The 23,905-nt window shown below is 38.5% G+C and overlaps 1 long non-coding RNA gene across 1 annotated transcript in view; it reads right to left on the reverse strand.

Annotated features, from left to right (window-relative positions):
- Nucleotides 1-23,905, reverse strand: part of LOC145990113 (uncharacterized) — a 529,338-nt gene that overhangs the window by 363,622 nt on the left and 141,811 nt on the right. Inside the window, exon 2 of the long non-coding RNA XR_014441931.1 lies at nt 6,437-6,579. This is a non-coding gene — a long non-coding RNA (uncharacterized LOC145990113). The remainder of the gene's footprint in view (nt 1-6,436; nt 6,580-23,905) is intronic.

The following is a 23,905-nucleotide window of genomic DNA, read 5'->3' on the forward strand; positions in this document are numbered from 1 at the left end:
AGGGGAGGGGCAGAGTGGAGCATGCTTCCTTATGGCCACTGCGCCATCAGGGAGGCGAGAGGTAGCAATGGGTAGGTCTATCAATTGATTGATTTGGTTTATTTTACTTCGCATTTGTCACTTTTGGCTAATCGCGAAGATGAGTGATGAAATAGATGAAGGGACACTCACAAAGAACACCCACGCCCAAGCCGGGGTTAGAACTCGGAACCCCTGGCAAGTAGGCCTACCAGACTACGAAATTTTGTCCTTGTAACGTTGGTAGCTCTGTAGATACAGATAGTTGACGCATTATTATCTACAGTTAATTTTGTCCCAATACTTGTTTGACACCCTGTACATATATGATGCCCTTGTTTATATCTCTGGATACTATACATTATACACATGGACATATCCGTGGAAGTGTTGACAATGCGAAATCGCCAATTAACTGATGATGTGATTAAAAGTTATGCTGGCTGAGCGCGTTAAGTAATCTACTCTTAATTTCGCCAGCAAAGGGTTCGTCCGAGTGTGGTCGTTCCCTTAAGATTGTCTCGTCATAAATTTCCCTCCACATTGTCATGAAGTGGACATCTGGAAACGGGGGAAATGTTTCCCTCATGGTGGCAACACTGACCGCAGTGGCGCAGATCCTCTGCCCACTTCCTCACACTTTCAAAGTCCGAAGCTTTTGAAGCCCCAGCTTCCCTCGACCAAGTTCCGTCGTTTCATACAATCGTGCCCAAAGCAGACGGAAACAGCGCCCTTGTAGAAACAGGCGAACGTCGTGTGTTTGTCCAGTTGCACATCGCCCCTTGAAGCGGGTATATGTGCATGTCAGAAGCAACCAGTACGCAGCATTAGGAACGGGACAACGAGTAAAGAGAATTCCCCGTCGAACTTCTGTTCTCAGTTTCACCAAGGCAGTAATGAGGAATGAAGGGTCGCAGTTTTAGCAATAGGCACACTCAGTGGCGGTGATTGGGTTTCAAAACCGGGGGGGCAAGGTGCCCAAACTAGGGGACAAAGACAGTATATTTCCCTTTGTAGATATGATTTAGCATAGTGCGGGGGCAAAAGTGGCAAAAACTGGGGGAATTGCCCCCCTCGCCCCCCATAATCGCCGCCACTGGACACACTGGTGTGTAGTATTCTTTTCTAGAAATAGTATCGAGACGTGGGATTCCACAGTATCGTCTCGTGCAAGCAGTCTCGTTCTCTGTGCCATGGCAATATCTAGACTCAAACCAGTGGCGTAGCGGCCGCCCTCGCAATTCGGTGTAGGGGCCCCGCTATGTTCTCTCTCTCTACTTCTGAAATTTTATGTAATCCCAAAAATCAACAGATAGTATCGGATATTTAAAAAATGGATTTACGAAACAGAAATCTGGTTCCCAGTAACATATAATATGACGACGTCTGCAATAATAAACAGTGGCGTATTACCTCAGCATGAGGGACCCGGGCAACTTGACATATGTGTCTCCTCCGAAGTACAGAATTAACTTACTCGCAAATGGCAATCAGTAGGAAAATTCTCTCATCTCATATCTTTATAGCTACGCAGTTTATCGTAAACGTAGCCTCAATATGAAATTGAAATGAGATCTGAGATACAAATCTCACGTTGTCTACACTTCTTATGTTTAACTTAAAGGGAGCCAAAAACTCAGGAGGAAGGAGCCCAGGGGCAATTATCAATTTTGCCTTTAGGCAGTATCTCAGGAACTATGGAAATTCCAATGAAAACAGCATCATCTCAGGAACTATGGAAATTCCAATGAAAACAGCACCATCTTAGGAACTATTGAAATTCCAATGAAAACAGTGGCACTTCAGGAACTACGGAAATTCCAATGAAAACTGTACTGTCTGAGAAACTGTGGAAATTCCTGTGAAAACAGTGTCATCTCAGGAACTGGTGCTTACCAGTTGAACATTTCAGCAAAATGTCTTCCACACCTGGAAGTCCTACTAATCTCCTCGGGGGAGGATGAATTGGCGTTTGAAATAGCTGACATTACGCACACCTGTGGAACTGCTAACCTACAAGCAAAAGATCTGCAATATACTCAAAATATATTAGAGGAAAGAAGAAACTCCCCGTATAGCACAGTACATTTTCTGCAAATCGACATACATGTAGGTAGTTTTTCTACTGGACATACATGTAGGTAGGGCAATATGCAGTAACGATAAGAACCTCTCAAAAATCGATCCCCACCTATCCCCCTTCCTTCGCTAGGCAATTAGCAGCGGTTCCTTAGTTGGGAACATTCTACTTCAAGCATTCCGCGTAAAAATATCAGTTCTAGAATTGGAAACTTTCGTCATAGTTCGTGAATTGGGACGTTCTAACTTGGAACATAACCATTTTAGCGACCAGATAACGACATCAGCTTCTGCAAAGGTTTTTGACGTCTTGTAAATAACCTTCGTCAATAGGCATCAAGACCATGAGGCTAACTTTTGCGATTGAGTGCATTCAGTTCGCAATTTACCATCCTAATGGCTAGGACAACCAATGAACGCGATATTTGAGTTCAAATGATGCGCAATGCTGCTTCCTTTTTAAACGAAAATCTCAGGCTAAACGGGGACTCGAGCTTGTTTGAGTTTTGTGTAAAGTCCACTTTATGCACAGATAGGCTAATCGTGACGAGCTACAATTCATAGTGGGATTCGAACCACTGTGTGCTTCCACCGAACCAGCTCTGATTTCGCCTGATCTTTCGCTACCGCTGTTTAATCTGTATGGAACTGTTGTCTCTTGCAGTAATATTGCAGATCCTGTTTTCCATACCAGCCAAGCGCAGTGAACAGGCGTGCTCAGGAACTAAGTAATGTCCTGCAAATTCTTCTCACTCTGATCGACTTTCTTATTAAAATATTCTATGAGAGTTGCAGATTACTTCTATTCTTTGTTTTGTATCTCTTTTCTCTTATTGTTTGAAGCTTTCCATCTCTTACAACTATAGACATTTTAACACTCATTAGTTCCAGTGTCTAATTTGTGCCCGAAATGTGGGAAAACTTAATGGAATCCAACTTTTAATATTCAGCGCCATCTATTATCATTTTCTTGAACTATTTGTTCCATGTACTTTGTAACAATCTATTTGTGTGTATCAATACAAATTTTCGCAGGCTGTTTTTCTTTTCTGTTTTTGTTGCCTGTAAATTGTTCTTCTTTTATTCGTACATCCGCAGTCAGCGGAAACTTGCATGCCAAAAAAAAAAAGTCATCCCATTCAGAAAGGGTAAAATATAGGGCTGGGATGGCAGAAAGGGGGGAGGGGGTGGACGTGAAGTCGGGGAAGGAGCACTCACCATACATTCCATTGTACTCCCAGCGTCCACTGCGGTCACACTTGCATAAACACACACAACTTACACGTGTGCTCGGAGGGGGAAGGGGAAAAGAGGGGGCCAGGGAATGAAGAGAATTGAAAGGGGGATTCACACAAAAAGGGGGGAAATAGGTAAACACGGCAGCCGAGTTCCAGTCGCGGGCTTTTCTGCTCTGTCAAGGTTGCGCGCGTCTTTCTTTTGTTTCAAGCCAGCCGCATTCTCTCAATAGAATTTTGGTTCTGCCTTCACCTGCCCAATGTGTGGCATTCCACTCTCGGTAATTTACAAACACCACCCTAACATCCTCTTTTTAAACCAGTTTTCGCGTCTCTTGTCTCCCTCGATGGCCCCCTGTAACTTTTAGGCAGTGTTGCTAACCCACCGCTGTTAACCTACTTGTAGACTTCTTCCAGGTCACTTTTTTACCGTTACGATTCAATTGTCACTGAAACATAGTGTTCAAGGCCCAATAAAATCAAGAATTGAAAGTCGTTCTTATTGGAAGTATTGAAAAGTCTGAAATTTCACTCGAGCCTGATCAAAGCCTTTAGTCCAGTATTCTCTAAAAGAAAATTGTACGCACCCCCTCCTACTGCCATTTCAAAAATCCTGGGAACGCCACTAGATATATTGTAGGTGAAGAATCTTGATCGGGGCTTAAAATAGCATTGCTTCCTAAGATACAATTTGAGAGACGAAGCATTTGGCGTTTATAAACATTTGATAATGAAACACAAAATGCCTACAAAAAATTTCGTTGAATTACAATATAAGAGATTTCCTGCTCACATGAACGTTATCAGCTTCACATAATTGAAAGTGAAAGTTAAAGTAAGATGGGATAACAATGGCCGTATTTTACCTTAAATACATTTCAAACCATACTTCTCAAATGATGAAAGACTTATCAAATGTTATACTCTTTGAACACACTTTGCAGTTTCCTTACCGAAAGAATATAGCGCAGCAGTTTATAATATTGTCAATAGATGGCAAACCAGGTAAATAAAATCCTCGACAGACTTTTCAATGCTTTGATCAACGACAATACGTTCAATTCTATTTAGAAGAGGTCTCGTATTATTAGTACTTAATAAATTTAAAAACTCATGACAACGAAATGCGTAATTTTCCGTAAATAAATGCAAAATTAGTAACTACGCACAGCACATGATCGATTGCACTTGTATAAATAGCTGTCAGTGAGCGCCGCTAGTTTGAAGGTGCATTTTATTTTTTACGAGTCATGATAGATTCCCTCGATGTTTCTCACACCACATATAAAAATGATGCACTATTCATTTCAATAAAGGATAGTTGAATTGAATAGTTTATCATTTTTGGATGTGGTGTGAGAAACATAGAAGCAATCCAATATGTATTAAAACAACCTTCCTATAGCACACATTGCAATAAAGGGACCTGATCCACCATTTTAGGTGGATACATACATGTCCAAAGTGTAATCCAGTATAATTCCCTACAGGGCTTATGTTGTGTAGTCCACATATCATATATTGACAGTGTAACTGTTCTACCTCCAAATTATGAACAAATCGAGATATTTTGGCTATGCTCTACTTACGATGCAATTATTTAATCTCTGCTATCGTCTGATGCCTCCATATACAACCAATTCTGACACATTGCGAGTGTTTTTGGTTCATCTACGAAATTTGGAAGCAGCCACGAGAATGCAAAATCCAACAGCCAATGACACTTTACGTCAATTTTCCTCAATCAACCAGAAGCGCCATCTGTCCATGAGGTAAAACACTTGCATTCTAACCTCAGTCATCTGTAGGAGCTGCTTAGAAGTAGTAGTGGACTTCGGTTCTTAGTTTTATTTTTAACAGACAAAAATTTTGAGTAATAGTCGAATCGAAGAAGTTGATTGACAGAATTGATTTATTTCACTTTGCTACTGAGTGACAAATTTATAATGAGATTAGTTCTTCTGTAATGGAGATGAAACAATCAATCGAATTTCTAAAATGCAATGTTCTATCTGGTAGACAGAAGACTGGCACACTCAAATCAAAGCTAGTGTTGCGTGTATCTCAAATTTCAATAATTAATTACAGCATAAATATCTAATCAAACAACTACTTCTTTATAGAGAGGCTTCAATATATCAGCCTTTGCAATGATACAAACTTTCAACGCAATGTTGACAAAGGTTCAGTAAATATATCATGTCAAACTTTAAAGGTCTCTTCTGAAAAATGAAAAATTGGACATAGAACATTTACATTCTCAGTGAATAATATGTTTTTGATTGTCCCTTCATCCATAGTAAATGTTTACCGAGTTAACAGCTGTTAGCTTTTTAGTATTTAGAACTAAGTTATAAAATTTAGAACTAACTCACAAAATTTAGAATTTATAATATCTAGAACTAAATACTAAAAAGCTAACAGCCGTTAAATCAGTAAGCATATACTACGGCTCTTAGCTTTATAGTATTTAGAAGTAAATTATATTTAGAATTAATTTATAATTTCTAGAACTAAATACTAAAGAGCTAAGAGCAGTTACGTCTGTTAACATCTACTATCCATCTCATCTCATTCATCTCCATCGCCACGGATAGCCAAAAGTGACAGAAAAGCTACGCAATATAAATTAAATCAAACGCCTCGTAATACTTCGAAGGTGGCAACATCTAGCGTTGCTCACTCTTACGCACATTACGCATGTGGAAGCATGTGTGAAATGCGATGGGCGCCAGTGTCAGAAGTGATGGATACCTGAGGAAGGGAACACAAAATAATTTGTTTTTGCTTTCTTTGTTCCTGCAGAGGGAAAAAAGCGTACACGCACATTTACGCATTTTCACACATTCATTCCTCCACCCCTTCACATCCTGCCTTCTCACGAAACAAGAAATATTCATGTTACCCGTACTGAAAAAACTCGTGGGCCACGGGGGCAGGGGGTGGAATGCATTTTTTTCAGAGGGGGAACAGGAGTTATAAAACTCAATTCTCCAGGGTAGAGGAGGAAAAATGTACACGTGTTATTTAGGAGAGTGGAAGCACAGATTAGAAATATGCGTGTTGTTCACGCAAGGTACGCACATACACACATTCCTACTCACCCTCCCGTAAGAGTGAAGAGCCCAGGTTTGGCAAAGTTAAAGTGAGATAAAGAGAACATCTACTTCCCAGCTGCACCATCCTTGATAGCGTATTGGCTAACGTTGTTGCCCTGGCGAGTTGAACCAGTCCGTAGACCCTACGCCTGTAAAACAGATACGAGGTTCAGTTACTACTGGAACACAATAATGCACATAAAAATTGCGTTGGTTCGAAAACAATGAGCGTAAAACACAGAACCACATCATTTTTTCACATTAAGCCAAGAACAAACCCATACAGCACAAATCTTCCTGGGATATCCGTTGGTTATCCACAATGTCCAGATCAGATCCATGGATATTATGGATACCCATTGAATGTCCATTAGATATCCATTTCTGGATATCCAATTCTGAATATCCATTGGACGACTTAGGATATCCAGAACTGGACATCTAAAACTCGACAAATTCTTGATATCTAATACACAGCTTAAACGTGTGTAGAACTGGTTGTAAGAAACATTGTCCAATTCCGAATACCCAACACGTCGCCAGATATCTGCCAAAACTGAATATCGAAAAGACATCCAATTCTGGATATCCAAAACATATCCAGATCTTGTCCAAAACTGGATATCCAAAATACATACAATTCTGGATATCTAATACATGTCTAGAACTGACCCAGAACTTGTTATCCAACAATGAACATATATAGGATATGTTTCGAATATTAGAAAATGGTAGGGGTGTGCGGGATCCCGGAAAGTCTGGACCGGGATAGGGAAACAAAAATTCCCGTCCCAGTCCCGACTTCAGGAAATGAATTCCCGACATTTCGGGATCCCGAGCAGTCGGGAAATACCGAATGGTCATTTTTAAAAGTCGTTAATTCTCAACATTTTCTGCATTGTAAATGTATGGAACGTATCGAAAATTGTTCGTTTTTGTATCAGAAATGCGAAAACAATCACTTAAAGTTAAAATGACGTGTAGAATTCGTGATTTCCAGAGATTCGGGAAATTTTGAACATTTCACATCCCGAAAATTTCCCGACTTTGTCGGTGGCCTGAGCCCCTCTCTCTCTCCCAAATAGTGGCCTGAGCCCCCAAATATATCTGGTGACGCCCATGTTGATGCCTTGTCTCTGAATGAGAACATTTCGTTCCTGTGGTGTTTATTTTAAAACTGTAGGTCTAGTCCTGTAAGTGTAAAATGACTTTGATAAGTAATCTTGTGTCAGCAGAGCTGAAAGCAAAAAGAACAAAAAACAAATACAAGATACAGGCAGGAAAGACTCTTGAAGACAAGATCGAGGCTTAGCATACACGAACCTTGTCTGGTTCGAGATAATAATGTAAAAAATAGCGTAGCCACTGGGTTCTATTTCACCCCTCCAACCCACCCAAGAGGCAATATAAGACATTTTCGGAATCACTTATAGATGAACAAGAATCACACTCAAAGAGAAGCAACAAGAAAAAGAAATAAGTAGAGATATTAAAAAGTGGAAATAGAGAAAGGAATGAAGAGAATGAGGGGCAGAAATTAAGTGAAATAGAAATAGAGAAAGCGCAATGAATAGATAGAATAAAAGACAGAAATAAAAATAGAAAAGACAGTAATAGAGAGATAAAGGAATATATAGAATGCGGGATAGAAATAAAATGAACAGTAAGAGACGGAAATAGAGAGAGAGATGGGAATATATAGAATTAGGGACAGAAAAAAGAGAAAGAGTAAGGTACCGAAATAGAGACAAAAGTGTGGATAGAAATAAGAAGGTGTGAGAGACGAAAATAGAGAGAAAGGAATAGGTAGAATGAATGAATAAAATAAAAGGAAAGAGTAAGGGAAATTGAGAGAATGGAACAGATGAAGTGAGAGAAAGGAAGAGACGGAAATAAAGACAGAGATAGGAAGAATGAATGACAAATAAAGAGAGAGCAGTAATAGAATAAAAAGGGACAGAAATAAAGAGAGAGGGACGGAAATAGAGAAAGAGAAAGGGACGGAAATAGGGGAAGTGAAAGGGGTGGAAATAGGGAAAGAGAAAGGGGTGGAAATAGGGAAAGAGAAAGGGACGGAAATAGGGAAAGAGAAAGGGACGGAAATAGAGAAAGAGAAAGGGATGGAAATGGACAGAGAGAAAGGAATATATAAAATGAAGGGCAGAAATAAAGAAATCGAAAAAACATATATAGAGAGAGACTAGAGAAAGGAATAGAGAGGATGAAGGACAGAAATTAAGAAAAAAGCAAAATATGGAAATTAAAAAAATCTGAACGCGCCACTGTATGCGACACCAGCTCACTTCTGCTTAGCCAGCTGATTTCGTGTCCTCTGCCACGGGCAATCATCTTTAATTGTGCCTGTCGCTTCACCGTCTCGACATCTGAAGGAACCCATGCCATATTAATTGCTTGCTACTTCCTGCCTGTTTGTATAAAACACCTAATACGCCTTGCTGTGCGCTGGATACAACAATCATAAAGGTTGACGGGTCGTTTGTAATTCACAATTAGCGAAGGACGTCCCAGCTCTCTGCTTGTCAGGATTGCATCTCGCGTCCAACCGGCATGGAGACGTTAACTTGTGTGATCTGATACTACGTCTGTTTGGTTTGCAAAGAAGTGACAGAGCAGTGTGCAAAACTTTAGAACAGGGGCAACTGTGGGCAGGGGTTCATAATTGAAGTTGCCCTCTGGAGCCCGTTCGAAGCATCTGATTGCAGTGAAAATTGGTATAGAGGCTATGGAGACAATGGCACAGCGAATGCTGATGGGGAAAAAATAGTTCAAATTATCACCACCAGGTGGAAAAGTGGTGCTGAAATTTAGGGCACGGTGAACAACATACCGGGAAACGCTTCGGCAACCACTGATCACGTATATTTAAGCTTCAAAAGGATCGTTCATGTTGACAAATCCTTATATAAACTTAATAGTTGCGCATGTCCGACTTTTATGGGTGTTATGTCAGCGCCACATTTTCACCTGTTGGTGAAAAATTAAACTCTGGGCGGGGGAAATTCAATTATGACTGCACTCCCCTTCTCCTGTGTATTTTCTTTCCAATCATCTTATGTCAAAATTCGCGGGAAAAGTAATTTTTCCATCTGAGAATAATTTCACTATAGTTATTACTCGTCAATACGCGTAATTTCTAGTGTTAGAACTTAATTTCGAGATGGCGCAGTAATAAATGCACGATGATATATCAAATTCTTTGTGACGTGAGTGGATGTTTTGGAGCTGTAAATTACACAAAATTGTGTTTTTTGTTGTTGTTTTGACCTGTGGCGTTTAATATACAACTTAAACATACACTCTATGAGTTTTAATTACGATACTTATGTACATGGGAATATATGTGGAATTTATGTAGTACCCATTTCCGCAGCTTCTACACAACGTTCTATGCATGTGACTCAATCTCTCTCTCCCTCTCTCTTCCCCTTTTCTACCTACATCAGGGCTCGCCGTAAGGGGCCACATGGGGATGATATCCCAGAAGATAGTGATTTTTTTGTATGTAGGCCTATATGTATTTACAAACGTTAATACAAAGTTTTCCCACCTTTTCATTGTCGTGTTTGAGTTTTTTCTTGTTTAAGTCCACTTCATGCACAGATAGGATAATCGGGACTGGACCTATAGTTTAAAGTGATATATCCGAACTGCTATGTGCCTCCACCAGGTATCGAACCCGGGACGCCTTTAATACAAGGTGACGATGTGTTTCATTGCCATCATGTTAAAGCACAGGAGCGTCCCTTCAGTCAACCACAAACACTTCAACGTAACTCTTTCTTTTCTCCACCATACTAAATATAATTATTTATTGATGGAAGAGAGTGTCAGTTACTTTCTCTTAAGTTGCACACTGCTTCAGAACAATGAGTCCACTTCACTAAGTGGAATATCTGCGTTGATTATGATGTACTGTTGACAATTCCTTTTAATTTTACACGTGTATATTTTTAAAATATCCAGTTCGATCTTGAAAGAGCGCTTTCCCTGCTATTTATACTCGAAAACTCTTCTTCTGGCTGGTGAAAGAGGTTCTCTAGTTGGCATACTGCTTGGCAATATGGAAAATACTCCAAATTTCCATAGTAAATTTAATTAATAAATTCTCATGTAGTTGATGCTGTAAATGAAAATATCAAACAGTGGTTCTCTAGGTACAACCCTTCTCAATACTCAGGTAAAATTTGATAACTTTCCGTCAGCTAGTTATTGAGACAATCATGACCAAAGTCGCCCCACAAGCTTACGAAGGAAAGGCTTCAGCTTTCAGCAGGATACGAAGACCTTAACACACCGTGCGAAAGCAGCCAACAGCACACAAGGGCAAGCAAACGCACCTACTTCCCTACGCCGCAGGAAAAGGATATTCCTCGCCCTTCAGGATGCATTATCCCGGTACAAGGACCAGGATTCGATCTTGAAGGTTAATGATTAGACCCGCCGCAGGGATCGAATGTAAAACTCTTGTATCGGAGAAGGCAAGGGGCGTGGGAAAGACACAGGCCACGCCATATTCACTTCTCTCCTTTCTTTCGTGGACCCCCGCCAGCACTCACACCACCACTCACTGCATCCCTGTACTTTCCTCGCACCGTTGCACATCATCTGTAATTGCTGCAGCAAGTCCAAAATCATGTAAGGTCAATTAAATAACGAACTAAGTTCCACTGCGGATGTAAGCTGCTGGAACTTCAAATATGGCCACAAGATGTCACCGCTGTAAGTGAATCAGATTTTCTTACTGAAATACTACTTTTAGTGGCTTTAATGCACATATGTTTAACAGCATATATTAAAATATACCTTATCTCATATATATCAATTGAACTTGCTTTTAGTTAACTTATCATTGAACTTTATAAAGACAAAATAAAAATGTTGCAGATTCTTCTCAGATGTGAGCAGACAATTTACAAAATTTGAAAAATGTGTGTGTGGTATCACTTCCATTTGCAGCCACCACGCTAAATCTTTGTTATTGTTTGATTTGTACATGTATTAACAGGATGCTCCAAATTGTTATTAATCATTATCACTTGCGTGATCCAAATTATTTTTTAAATTCTAATAATAGTTTGTACTTACATTTTAAATGTCATTATTAATCATACAGTAAAGAAACCCATAGAAGCAGCGCTAGCCCCAAATTTAAAAAAAAAACAAATGTACGCCACTGGTGGGCTCACTATCTTATAAACCATATAATATCAACAATACCAAGAAATCAAATAAATTACTACAAATATTACGTAAGTTCCAACTAAGGTAGTTGTTTGGGGAGTGCAGGAGAAGACGCCTCCTCAATAAAATTGAAAACTGTATTGTGTACAGTCTCGAATACTTCTGGGTTGTAACAATACCACTGAAAATCACAGAAGTGTTATTTTCCTGTAGTTTACGGTTATTACAAGCATAAGAAAACAGTTTTTTCTTTGTGACGTTTCAGGAGAACACACGCTCCTTTCATCAGACATTTATTTTCATTTTGACATCTTTAGTCAAAATGAAAATAAATGTCTGATGAAAGGAGCGTGTGTTCTCCTGAAACGTCACAAAGAAAAAACTGTTTTCTTATGCTTGTAATAACCGTAAACTACAGGAAAATAATTCTATCATGCAAGCAATGCGTACATACAAGAAAAACTATCACAGAAGTGCCTGTGACTCTACACATCTGATATTGGTGTGTTATACACCACGCGCCCCTGATAATTGAAAGTTAATAATACTTCAGAGAGCATTATTTGGTTGATATTCTGGAAAGTAAGGATCAAGACCGAAAAAAGTCAATTCCTGAACATGTCAACTGTTCCACTTATCTTAAGGGTAGAAGTAAGTTGTCTTAAGTGCACTTAATATTAGGCTAACCACCTAACACGCACTTCGACATCGACAGTTTAACGTCCAAGGTACTTCCACATGTCCTTCGGGTCAACGAGAAGTTGAAAGAACACGAAAAGTTGTAACTTTTTTTAATAGATTGTCATCAAATAGGGCAAGGTATATATATATATATTCGAGGGAAAATGCCACGTTTCCTCTTTTCCTAGTAACATTGTTATCTATACCCATTCCTTTTCGACTTGATGAAAATCAGGGGGTGAAATATACCTTGGGCTTCCATTTTCATCCTATTTCCTCTCAACTTCCCGCAAAAGAGTTCAAATTCCTATAATTTTGTTCAGTTAAGGAGAAAAAGGAAGTTTCGTGCTTGCGTCCATAGATGGCACTGACCGTCGCTACACCCTGATTACGTGCTCATTATGTTAGGACTTGTTGTAATTCGAGAAACGCCATACTTTCACGTTCAAGAATTTTCACTTTTATTATTTTATGAATTACGATGCGATTTCCAATGCGGTAAATGTTCATGCAGATAAGTTAGCATCATTACTCGCAATTAGATTATAGGAGTGAGTTTATAAATAAATGTGATTTGTATTCTCGACACGTTAGGTGGGAATGACTCAAAGCAGGAGCTTTCTTTCCCCTCACCCCCAAAAATTGGTAATCGGTGAATTACCTGGAATATCTGTTACCTATTTTGGGGAAGGAGGAAAAGGTTCCACCTTTGATTCATTCTCACTCAACGGGTCGACAGATACAGCAGGCCTTGTCCTGAGTTCACAACTTTTCGGAGATGAGGCTTCCTCGTACACGCACATTATGAGAAAGACTATACAAATGGCAATAGATCCTCCAGAAAAGATACAGGATGTTGAGCCATACCATGACAAAATAAATTTTAAAAATGCAACAGAAGGAGGGGAAAACACATTTGCAGTCTCAGGATGGAGCATACCAAACAAATTGTAAATATGTGAATTGCTAAAGCGACAGAGTAAAACAAAGTTTAAAAAACGCAATATAAATAATACTTTGCTATTAGAAGGGCTGAACAAACTTGAGAAACTTCACTGTATCACTTGTATCAGTTTGGTTGTAATTTTTTTTCTGAAGTTTAAATGTTAATGCAAAATATGAGTGTGATATTAAATATTTTAAATGATGCCAAGGTAAATTATCTTTCGGAGCGAGTCTTGATCTCTCTTGGCACGCCAAGCGATTATAAAAAGAGTTGAGAGGTCTTACTCTTTTGCAATCCTTACATCCTCAACGCTGCAATTATCAGCAAGTGGCAAAGAGGCGACGTAGATAATAAAAAATACAACTGTATCCTTGTAGCGGAGAGTTTGAAAACTGATACTTTTCACCCTTTATCTCGCTCCCAATTCATACACTCTACCTATCTCGCCCTCCCCTTGCTCTAGCACTGCAATAAAAAAAGATCTGTAGTCGGAAGGCTTTATTGAACCTCGCCTCCTTTTCCGTCGGGCTTAAATCCCAGCGTGAAAACTACCTATTGTAAGGAAACGAATCCAAAATTTCAAGACAACAGTGTAGCGTAATGGGATGTCTACAAGGAGTGACCTTGTGCTATTTACGAAACTGTAGGCAATTGTTCAATGTATCAGATGCATTCGTGGCTACTTCACTGATTCACAGTTGGCCACTCTTGCAATGTGTACACACGCAGAACAAGGCAGAAGCAATAGGTATAAAGCCTCGCACACCTCGAAGAATATAACGAGTTCAATCGGATATCGTTGGCGAAAGTTTTCTGTTCACGTTACACGACAAATATCAAAAGGACTTTTTTCTCAATCCAGTCACGTGCGAGAGCAGAGTTGCCACCCATTGTGGGTAAAATACCCTTTTACTGATTCATTTTTCCTTGCTCCTTCATGCTAACAGAAAAAATGGAGTTAATCTGCAAGCATAGAAACCTATGTGGGGGGGGGAATACACTTTATTTTTAAGTTGCACATCATTCCATTTAACACACTCATTTTTGTGAAGAATGGGAATTTTGCATTAGCAAATTTCTCTGCTACATTGACAATTAAATGATATCCCTTACAGGAAATTATATTTAGTTTATCACATCGAAATTGCACCTTTCTCGAGGTGACTTCTCTTCAAAAGGATTCATTTTCCCTTGTTTCCATAAGATTTTTGTAATATAACCCGTGCCTCTACAGTCCTGGAAGGGTCTTAGCCTATCTCCCGACTGCCAATCTCCCTCCCACAATCTTACCTAGAGGTGTGGAGGAGATCTTCAACCGGTAATGGGGTGACGTGGGGTAAGCACGTCGAACCCTCAGCCGTTATAGGATATTTCCTACACCGGGTTACGCTACTCACTCGTACCTCCCCAATTGCCTCACGATGGTGGGTTGCTACCGGTCCTATACACGGACCGAGAACCCAGAGACTGAACCCAGGTAGACTTCCACCCATGCCGTTCCGCAGTCGGAGTCCAAAGCACAGCGCCTTAGACCATACGGCCACGGAGAAGGATTCGTTTGGATCTTTATACTTTTCCAAATATTTGTGTATATTCGTAGAATTCGATTCAAAGTCAAATTTTGTTCCTTATCTAGAGTATTGTAGAAAATTTATGCATTTTCCGATGGATGTTTTCCATTTCCGAAGTTACAGTCGGCTTATGACCAAAGAGGAATTTTGTGTTAGGGTTTGAATTTTTACTTAACTGAAAGAATTTTGTCGAATTTCCATTCTCACTTTTGTGGGAATTTTTATCCTATTTATGGTATTTATTTATTTTCTTGAGGAGGGAAATCTGCATTTTTTAAATAATTTTTCCACTCTCAGACGTAAATTGTTCAGTTTCTCTGAAAAATACCACAGTTCTCCCACGTAAATATTCCTTTCGTGAAATATTTTTGTATTTTACGACTGAAAACCGCCACTTTCTAGGAAATATCCCTGTTTGGAGTAAAATTTATTTCAAGTTTGCAACACTGAGAGACCCCCACGTTCTTATGCTCACAGCACGTCAGCAGGCACCGAGATACAAATCTACGTGCTGCAAATGCTCCCTCCGCCCCCAATTCCTTTTCTCGCCACCTTGCATATCAGCGCCGTGGCAACGAATCCAGTAACACAGTTCGATGCAAGGAATACAAATCGTGGCGGTAACTATAAAGACATCGTTCAGGCGATTGTTGCCAGAAGGCAATTTGGTTTGACACCGGAAGCAGGAAATTACGAGAATCTGAGGGTTTTTTTTCCTCTCCGAGCCGTCGCTGAAAGAGAATCCTACATGATACAGCGGGATTTCGATCTCGGAAACTAGATGGCACCACTAGTGTCTTGCAAATCTCTCTTTGAAGCAAGTTGGCATGTTCTTGCCCTTTGGACTGACGAGCGTCACAAGAAAATTCTATACGCTTTGTAGTCTAAAAGCGATGTGCAGATATGTCAGAAAGAGCGAGAGAAGTTTACGCATGTTGTTTAAAGTTACTATTTAGTATGGAAGACTGTTTGAGGCTTTAGAACATAAAAAAATGACAGACAATTGGTGTGGTGGTGTATCTTTGCCTGATTCGTGTGTTGAGTTGACTCCGGATTTTTATGTAATATCAAAGTACAAAATATGTACATAAATATGTAACAATAATAGTCACTCCGGGGAATACGCCCAACTTTTATTTTTGGCGGTTTATAGCTTCGCGGAATGAAGGGATGTCGCAATGAAAAGGATGTCATATGAAAGCTACATGCTTTGTTATTGTTACCTATAAGTTTTATTACTGTAAGTCATATAGCAAAAGAACCATAGAAAAATAAACAGATGAATGTCACTTTGGGCAATCATCTCGTGTTCAGGGTAAAATGCCCACCTATTAGGGGTAAAATGCCCAATACAAGGAACAATTGTTGTAATACTTGACATATTTAAAGGAAAATAATATACAGACAAGAATAGCGTTTCTAACAACATTTTTTTAAATTTACCATAGCCTCTTTTACTGTTTACATTTGTGAGAAATTGCATTGCTCTTTGGACACATGGACGTGAATTTGATACAGATTTCATGCATCCACATACTACAACGAATACACTTGATCCAGTCACATTGTGGTCCTGTCTGAACATAATAATGCCCATGGGCATATTGTACTTAATTTCTGTGGACATCTCACGCCACGGCTACAAGCAGAAAATTGAATCACTGGGTTGGCAACTCTGAGCACCATGCGGCAGTTCCACTCTGCAGATATGTTTCCCTGACTCTTGATCTTTACACCAAATATAATTCAATTTCTTTCTCTATTGGAAATATTATTCCACACAGTTAATACAAAAACGTTAAAAAAAATTAGTACCTCAAAAATTGTCTTCTTGCCTCATGAAATTAACCCTGGATGGCTTCAGATTCTTCTCAGAAGCTCCAAACCTGCTGCCTCGTCTCACCACGGAGGGCGCTTTCAAACAAGAGTCGCAGAGTTGCCAGAACATTAACGTTGCGCGAGATACGAGAAGGTGGGCCTTTAACCCCGATGGGCATATTCCCCCGAGTGACTCTAATTTATAAAATATGTACCTAAGGATATATTATCAAAGAATATGTAATATTTATAATAATTGAGAATCCAAGCAATTTCAAGAATTCGGTAGGTATTTATCTTATTTGAACATATTCAACATAAAAGTAAAATTTGTATCAAATATATAAACTTAAAAAAGCGCAGCAACATGTACATAATTAAGGAATTTCCCATTGCATTGAGGCAAAGAGAGCTCTTTGTAACTTTCGAAACAGAATTGAAGAAAAAAAAAGCGTCTGCAGAAAGAACAATCGAATGAAAATACATTACTTTTGTAATTTTTGTACAAAGGAACATATTGTGTAAATCGCTTCGTACAGGAAAGTAGCTTTCTTGCCCACCGATGACAAGTATCTAGGGGCTTTGCCTAAACGTAAAGACGATACGAAAATATGTAACCAGAAAGAGGGAGAGGAGAGAGAAGCTGAATATTCGGAGAATACAGATATCCGGATAATCCAGATATCGGGATAGTACGGATATCTGGATAGAACAGATTTGACGAAGGAATTGTAGAAAATCCGTACAGCAAAATACGAAAATGGTGAATAAAGAAAGTGTGGATAGCCCGCATAACGAATAAACGATAAAATTGTCCGGATAAAGCATACATTCAAATATCCGGTAATTTAAGATAATTCGGATAATCCAAATATCGCATATTTGAAACCTGAATAAAATATTGGCAATCCCTACTTTCTACACCCTCTAAATCCGAAACTTAGTAAGTACACTTGTACACGCGCGGGAATTTGGTTTTTTAAAAAATATGGCTCTTGACCTGAATCTTAGGGCTTCGTGAAACTCATATTACGTAATATCCAGCCACTCCAATTTCCCCAAAAGCTCGTATCGGGACGCCAAGTAATTAATTAGTGGAGCGTTCGTTGCCAATCACGATACTCGAGGAGGCTTTCCAGAAGGTGTACGGGATAATAACCACGACAGGCCTCTGGAATTTCGTACGATTATTTTTCTAACTTAGAGAAAAATGCCACGGATCCTCCTATATTCAATCTTAATTACTGAATGTTTGATTTAAAGATTATTGGCTTTTCAGTACACTGGCTACTTGCATCCTAACAACATCAAAATATTGGGCATGGATCTTGCTATTTCACTAGCAGAGTGAAATAAAAACCTTGGAAGTCCAATAAAAATTGCAGGGCAGACTGTATACAACCCAAGTGTACATGAGGTATCAACTGGTATTTACAAAACGACCTCAAGGCTGCAACACTGATCAAGTGAGCTTCAAAATGACATTTTTGTTATTTTTAAGATGGCGCCTCCAAGATACACATGCACCAGTGAAGAGGAGTGGTTTCTCGCCCTCTGTCAGCCTAAAACTTGGTCTAAATATGCCCCCCCCCCTTTTTATGTTGTTATTTTCGGAGGAAACAAATTAATATATCAAGCACCTGCCTTTAAAATGCATATCTATGAAATGTATACTTAAATGTAATAGCATGCTAAAGTATAGAAGGTCTACATTTTTTAAAAAAAGCAATTTCCATAAAATGGCAAAATGATGTATTTCAAAATTGTGGTCTAAATATGGGCTACTAGTGGCAATATCACAAAAAGCAATTAATTTTTTTTAAAAAAAAACAGTCATTTATTGCTAAAACATTATAAAATTCATACTTATGAATAATCTGTTGTTTTGAAAATCACGCGGAATGGGAAAAATCGAAATTAAGAAAAACATCCAAATATTTGTTCAAAATGTGATCTCAACATTAAACCTCATGTCATAGCCCATATTTAGAACACCATGCTACTTTTCTTCTTCAACTTATTTTCGCTCTCTGTGATACATATTTCACAAACTAATCATGGCATTATAAAAGCCCACATTTGTTTCATGTACCGCTAATATCATAACCTATACAAAGCAGATGAGAATTCAGAAAACGCTGAGTTAAAACATACCTGCAAAAAGTTTTCGGAGGTCGCAATTCTAGAACAGCGTCCAAGGCCGAAACTAACCACCACTTTCTCTTTCGAATTGGCGCCGCAACCTTTGTCCTTGACAGATAACCAGTTGCAATAGCCTCTGCCAGGCTGCAGCACCCGGGAGCGCTGATAACTCCAAAACCCATATTTAAACCTTCGCCCATATTTAGACTTTCTCGTGTGTGCATGCTTATCGCACCAGAAAGTGTACTAATGGAGGAGAAAGTTCGACAATGGCCTCAGTTCGCAGGCAGAAGGGTGGAAAGGCCTTCGCAGTGGCTCAGATGTAGGGAGCGGACTTTAGGTTCTAAAATGTGTCCTTTTGGTTCCTAAAATATCCTCTAAAAATCCTAAAATAGGTTCTAAAAATCTTGCATTAGGCTCGAAAAATCCTGAAGTAGGTTGCAAAAAAAATTAAATTGGTACAATATTCCTGAAAAAGACTCATTAGATACAATCGTTAAAAACAAAATTTCCCAAGTACCGTAATATTCAAATATTAATTTTCTAAACAAATTTTCATTTCTTTGTCATCATCAAAATTATTACACTTGTGCTGTTAACAAAAGTTACTTGTTGATATCAAAAATGAATCACGTATGTATAATTTGCTGCACAGTATCAGGGTGGCTATTCACTTGGAATTCCTTGAATTCCGGGAAATATGCATGAATTATTGGCTCTGGAAATTACTCATGAATTTTGGTAAAACATAAGAAAAGGTACAAGCGCATGTTTTCTCTATTCCCATTATTTTCTCCGTAGACGTGAAAAATTGCAACTTTTATCAATCCAAATCCCATTAAATTTATACATGTTTATAAATGTCCTGAGGCAAGTTTTTCTCAGTTTAGTTTTTATTTGTATTTTTTTAGGAAGAAAAAAAGCTACATGGTAAATAAAACAAAATTTTGTCAATCCTTTATTTTTTGGGGGGGGTGAGAGTCCTTAATACGTAAGGTTGGAATAGTTAAAACATCTGCTTGTATCCTTGAATATTTGGAAAGTTCGCCTTGAAAAACAGGAATTATACGTTGGGTGCCAAAACTGAGAGGAGAGGGGGGGCAGTTTACTTACTCTTAGTAGGCAAGGCTTAGCATTAAGAGTCTATAGTGCAGGGGTATAAAGTTAGGGGGAACTGCCCCGCTTAATCGCCGCCACTGTGTGCAGATGACAGTGGCGTCAGACATTTTGTTTTCTTTAGAGCTTTGTTAAACATCATATACTTGGAGGGAGAGAAATCGACAGAAAATATGTTTTAAACACGCCAGTCATTGAATTATTTCGCCACCAAACTTAGTAAATACCTTTGTGATATATAAAAATCCTTTTAAACCTAAAAAAATATATAAAAATGTAAAAGAAGGTTTAATTTAGGCACATAAACCTAAAATAGGTTCTTTTAGGCACTATAAAACTTCGTCAGTTGCGTTTTTAATGAAACCCTGACATAACTTTGTTATTTCTTATTTACCTTCAAAGGAAAGAATAGGTTAAAAACCTTTCATCATCTTTCTGAGTATTTTCCAAAATATATTTAGTTCACTATGCACTTATTTTTCACAAGAAAGAAAGAAAAAATCTAGCAAACAATTTTCTTTCTTTCTTGTGAAAAATAAGTGCATAGTGAACTAATTATATTTTGCAAAATACCCAGAAAGATGACCAAAATCGACTAACAGTTGATAGGGTCAGAAAAAAAGAAGAAGAAGTCCGTTTCATTCCTCCATGATAACAGAAACGCTGACCAAAGTCAACAGCATATTGTTGATAGGGTCATATAAAAGAAGAAGTAGTAAAAACCTAAAATCCAAGGTCTACTCATAAGTGACTGCACGTGGACCCCAAAGACTTCTTCTTAAGGTACACAGGCACTGATTCAAAGTTGAAAATATATGTAGATCAGCAATAGGTATGTGCTCAAATGCAGCAAACATGTGCAATCCTACGTACAGAAATCTACTATAGAGCGTCTCAACCTTAAAAGTCAGTATGGGTTAAATAGAGCGCGGCGTTGCCAGATCAACAAACGGAGAAGCATCGAGTAGCTGTTAATCGCTAATGATTGTAACAAATTTACTTCCTTAATATCGAATAGAAAATCTTCAAAATCTATGAATTTGATGCATTTTGAAAAAAAAATATATAGTTACCTCAATGTTTATATTTCGACGTAACTATTTACTATTTTACATTTGCATTATATGTGTAATACACACAACTATTGTTACTTCTTTCGTTGAATGTTCTATCCTTTACGTAAACAGAATTAAATAAATACAAAAACAAACATTAAGATACATTTTTTTCCGGAAAATAAAGCACACGGCACTTCCTACGAACCGGGGCACATGCCTGCAACGAATTGCAACCTTGGTGGCGCGCAATGAATTTGATACGCGAGACAGCCTGCATAAACAAACTACGATTCCGGAATAAATAACGGTGCTCTGGATTAACAATGCATTCTAAAAATAACTTCAAACAATTGTCAACAGTTTTCTCGCTTGGTCTGCACGTGTATCGCGACAAACCGAAAAGTTTCTCGCTAACCAACTTCTTCTTGCTACGGTCTGATGATTTATACAAAATATCCAATGCATAGGCGTAGCTAGAACATTATATTTGGGTGTGCACAAAGAAGAAAAAAAAAGGTCTTGTACTATTTTAATAGCATATTTTGCAACACAATCACTTGGCTCTTTAACTGCACTGATGTTTGTAAAGGAATATAAATTCACTAAATGACAGTGTTGGAAATTTCTGAATATATGTAGTAGAAACAAAAATCAAATTGCATAGAAATTACACACACAAAAAATGTTCATAAATGTTAGAAACAAATACATCAAAATACACGTCATCTATAACAAGAGACGTCTGTCAAAAGGTACAATGTTCTTAAACTCATCAATAACTTCATTTACATCAATAGACTAAGGTATTTCCTGTTCCACAAATAGCAAGAGCAGGGCTTCCAATCTATCCTGCTTCTGAGTTGCTCTTAATTTAGTTTTAACCTGGGTAAGCTTGGAGAAAGCTCTCTCACACGTGCAGCTTGTGACAGGTATAGAAGAAAAGCGCTGCAGTACAGAGTAGAATGCAGTAAATATCTTCCTTCTCCAATGACCAAAAAATCGAAAATCTATAGACACCCGTTTAATCAGCGATAATGCACACGTTTGTACCAAGTAATGACATTTTCAACTTCTTACAAACTGCCGCTTATTTTCTCTCTCATTGAAATATCTGTCTTTAATTCTCTTTGATAAAGCAGCTTATTAGGGTGTGTCTAGGCACACCCGGCACACCCCGTAGCTACGCCTATGATCCAATGTATACATATATATATATATATATATATATAACTCTTGTCGTAAGCAAATTATTTCACTCGGCGAAGAATATCATATCTACAAACACCATAGATCCCATAGAAAAAAAACTGCTGAAGTTGTTCAAGCGGTTTCATATTTATGGCTTTTGAAGTATTTACTAGAAAAAAAATTAAGCGTTTTGCAAAATTGCATAATTATGGAAATATCAGATCACATGAATTTATGACAGGTTATATAATGTCGTCATTAAATAGAGCATAAAAAACTCTCCAGGATAATGATTTCACTGTTTGAAATATGACTTTTACATTTTCTAAATTTTGTGACATCTTGCAACGCAGCAGTGGTAGAGAAGGACAGAGCTATTGGCAAAACTCATGTATTAGAGAGAGAGGAAAGTACTCAATTTACTTCCATACTGACTTTTAAGGTTGAGACACACTATAGACAAGAAAATAAAACAAATTAAGATTTTTACTTGACTCTCCTTTGTACGTAGATAAATGGCGCCAACTTATATGGGCCTGTGGGGCTCGAGCCCATCCAAGAACGTGCCTGTTATATCTATCTAACTTTAAGAAAATAGAGTCCCCAAACTTAAGAAAACAAGTCTCACAATTTAATTAGTGACTGTGTGTTATCAAAATGTTTCATAATAATTTCTTAAATCTCCAATATGATACTTTTCAATATCACATAGTTATGAGAAAAGTAACGGAGGATAAAGGCTTATAACGAGAATGAGAACCGATAGGCACTGAAAACTCTCAAAATAGGCAGCCATAATTCCGAAAATACAAAATGGGCACTAAAATTAATAAACATCAACAGATCTTGCACTCAAAAAGCAGTTCAACTACAATACGCAAAATCAGCCACTGTAAATTCATGTATTTCTCTCAGAAAGCGTACATTTTCTGGACAAAGAACAAAAGAGGCATCTTAGGGTAAATCCTTAGCTTTCTACTTATGCCTATTGCAGGGCCTCCCCATTGCCGTAGTAGTGCTACATGAGTCGCCTTGTAATCAAGTTGGCCCCGGGCACACAGTGGTTCGGATCTCACTTTGAACTGTAGGTCCAGTTCTGATTAACCTAATCGTACATAAAGTGGACTTAAAACACAATTTCAAACAAATCAATATATTATTGGATAAAGTTCTGAAACAAATCTCCGCCAACATCAGTGTCGGAGTGGTTATCACATCGCGTTACGCGACAGGGTTCCCGGATTGGAATCCTCGCCTGGCCTTCCTTTGTAGAGTATTCCTTCATCAATTTCAACATATCATCACTCATTACCGTCTTCGCAAATTAGCCAAAAGAGGCTCAAATGCGAAGTAAAATAAACCAAATCAATCAATCAATAAGATAAATCTCAGAATACAGCCCTATCAATATGTTTCTAAAAGTTGGCACCACTGGTGTTAAGTATGATTTTGCCTTTCAAAAGTTGGCAACGCTGGTATTGATTGATTTGCTTTAATTTACTTCGCATTTATATCACTTTTGGTTAATTTGCGAAGATGGGGATGAAATTGATGAGTGGACACTCGCAAACATCCATGTCCAGGCCGGGATTCGAACCCGGGACCCCTGGCTAACCACTCCGCCACTGGGGCCGGCGGCCACACTGGTGTTGAGTATGATTCTTGTATTTGAAAAGTTGGCAACACTGGTGGTGAATATGATTCTTGTATTTCAAAATTTGGCAACACTGGTGGTGAGTATGATTCTTGTATT

Source organism: Lepisma saccharinum, chromosome 7, assembly GCF_977018435.1.
Source record: "Lepisma saccharinum chromosome 7, izLepSacc3.1, whole genome shotgun sequence".
In the NCBI taxonomy this organism is placed as follows: Eukaryota; Metazoa; Arthropoda; class Insecta; order Zygentoma; family Lepismatidae; genus Lepisma; species Lepisma saccharinum.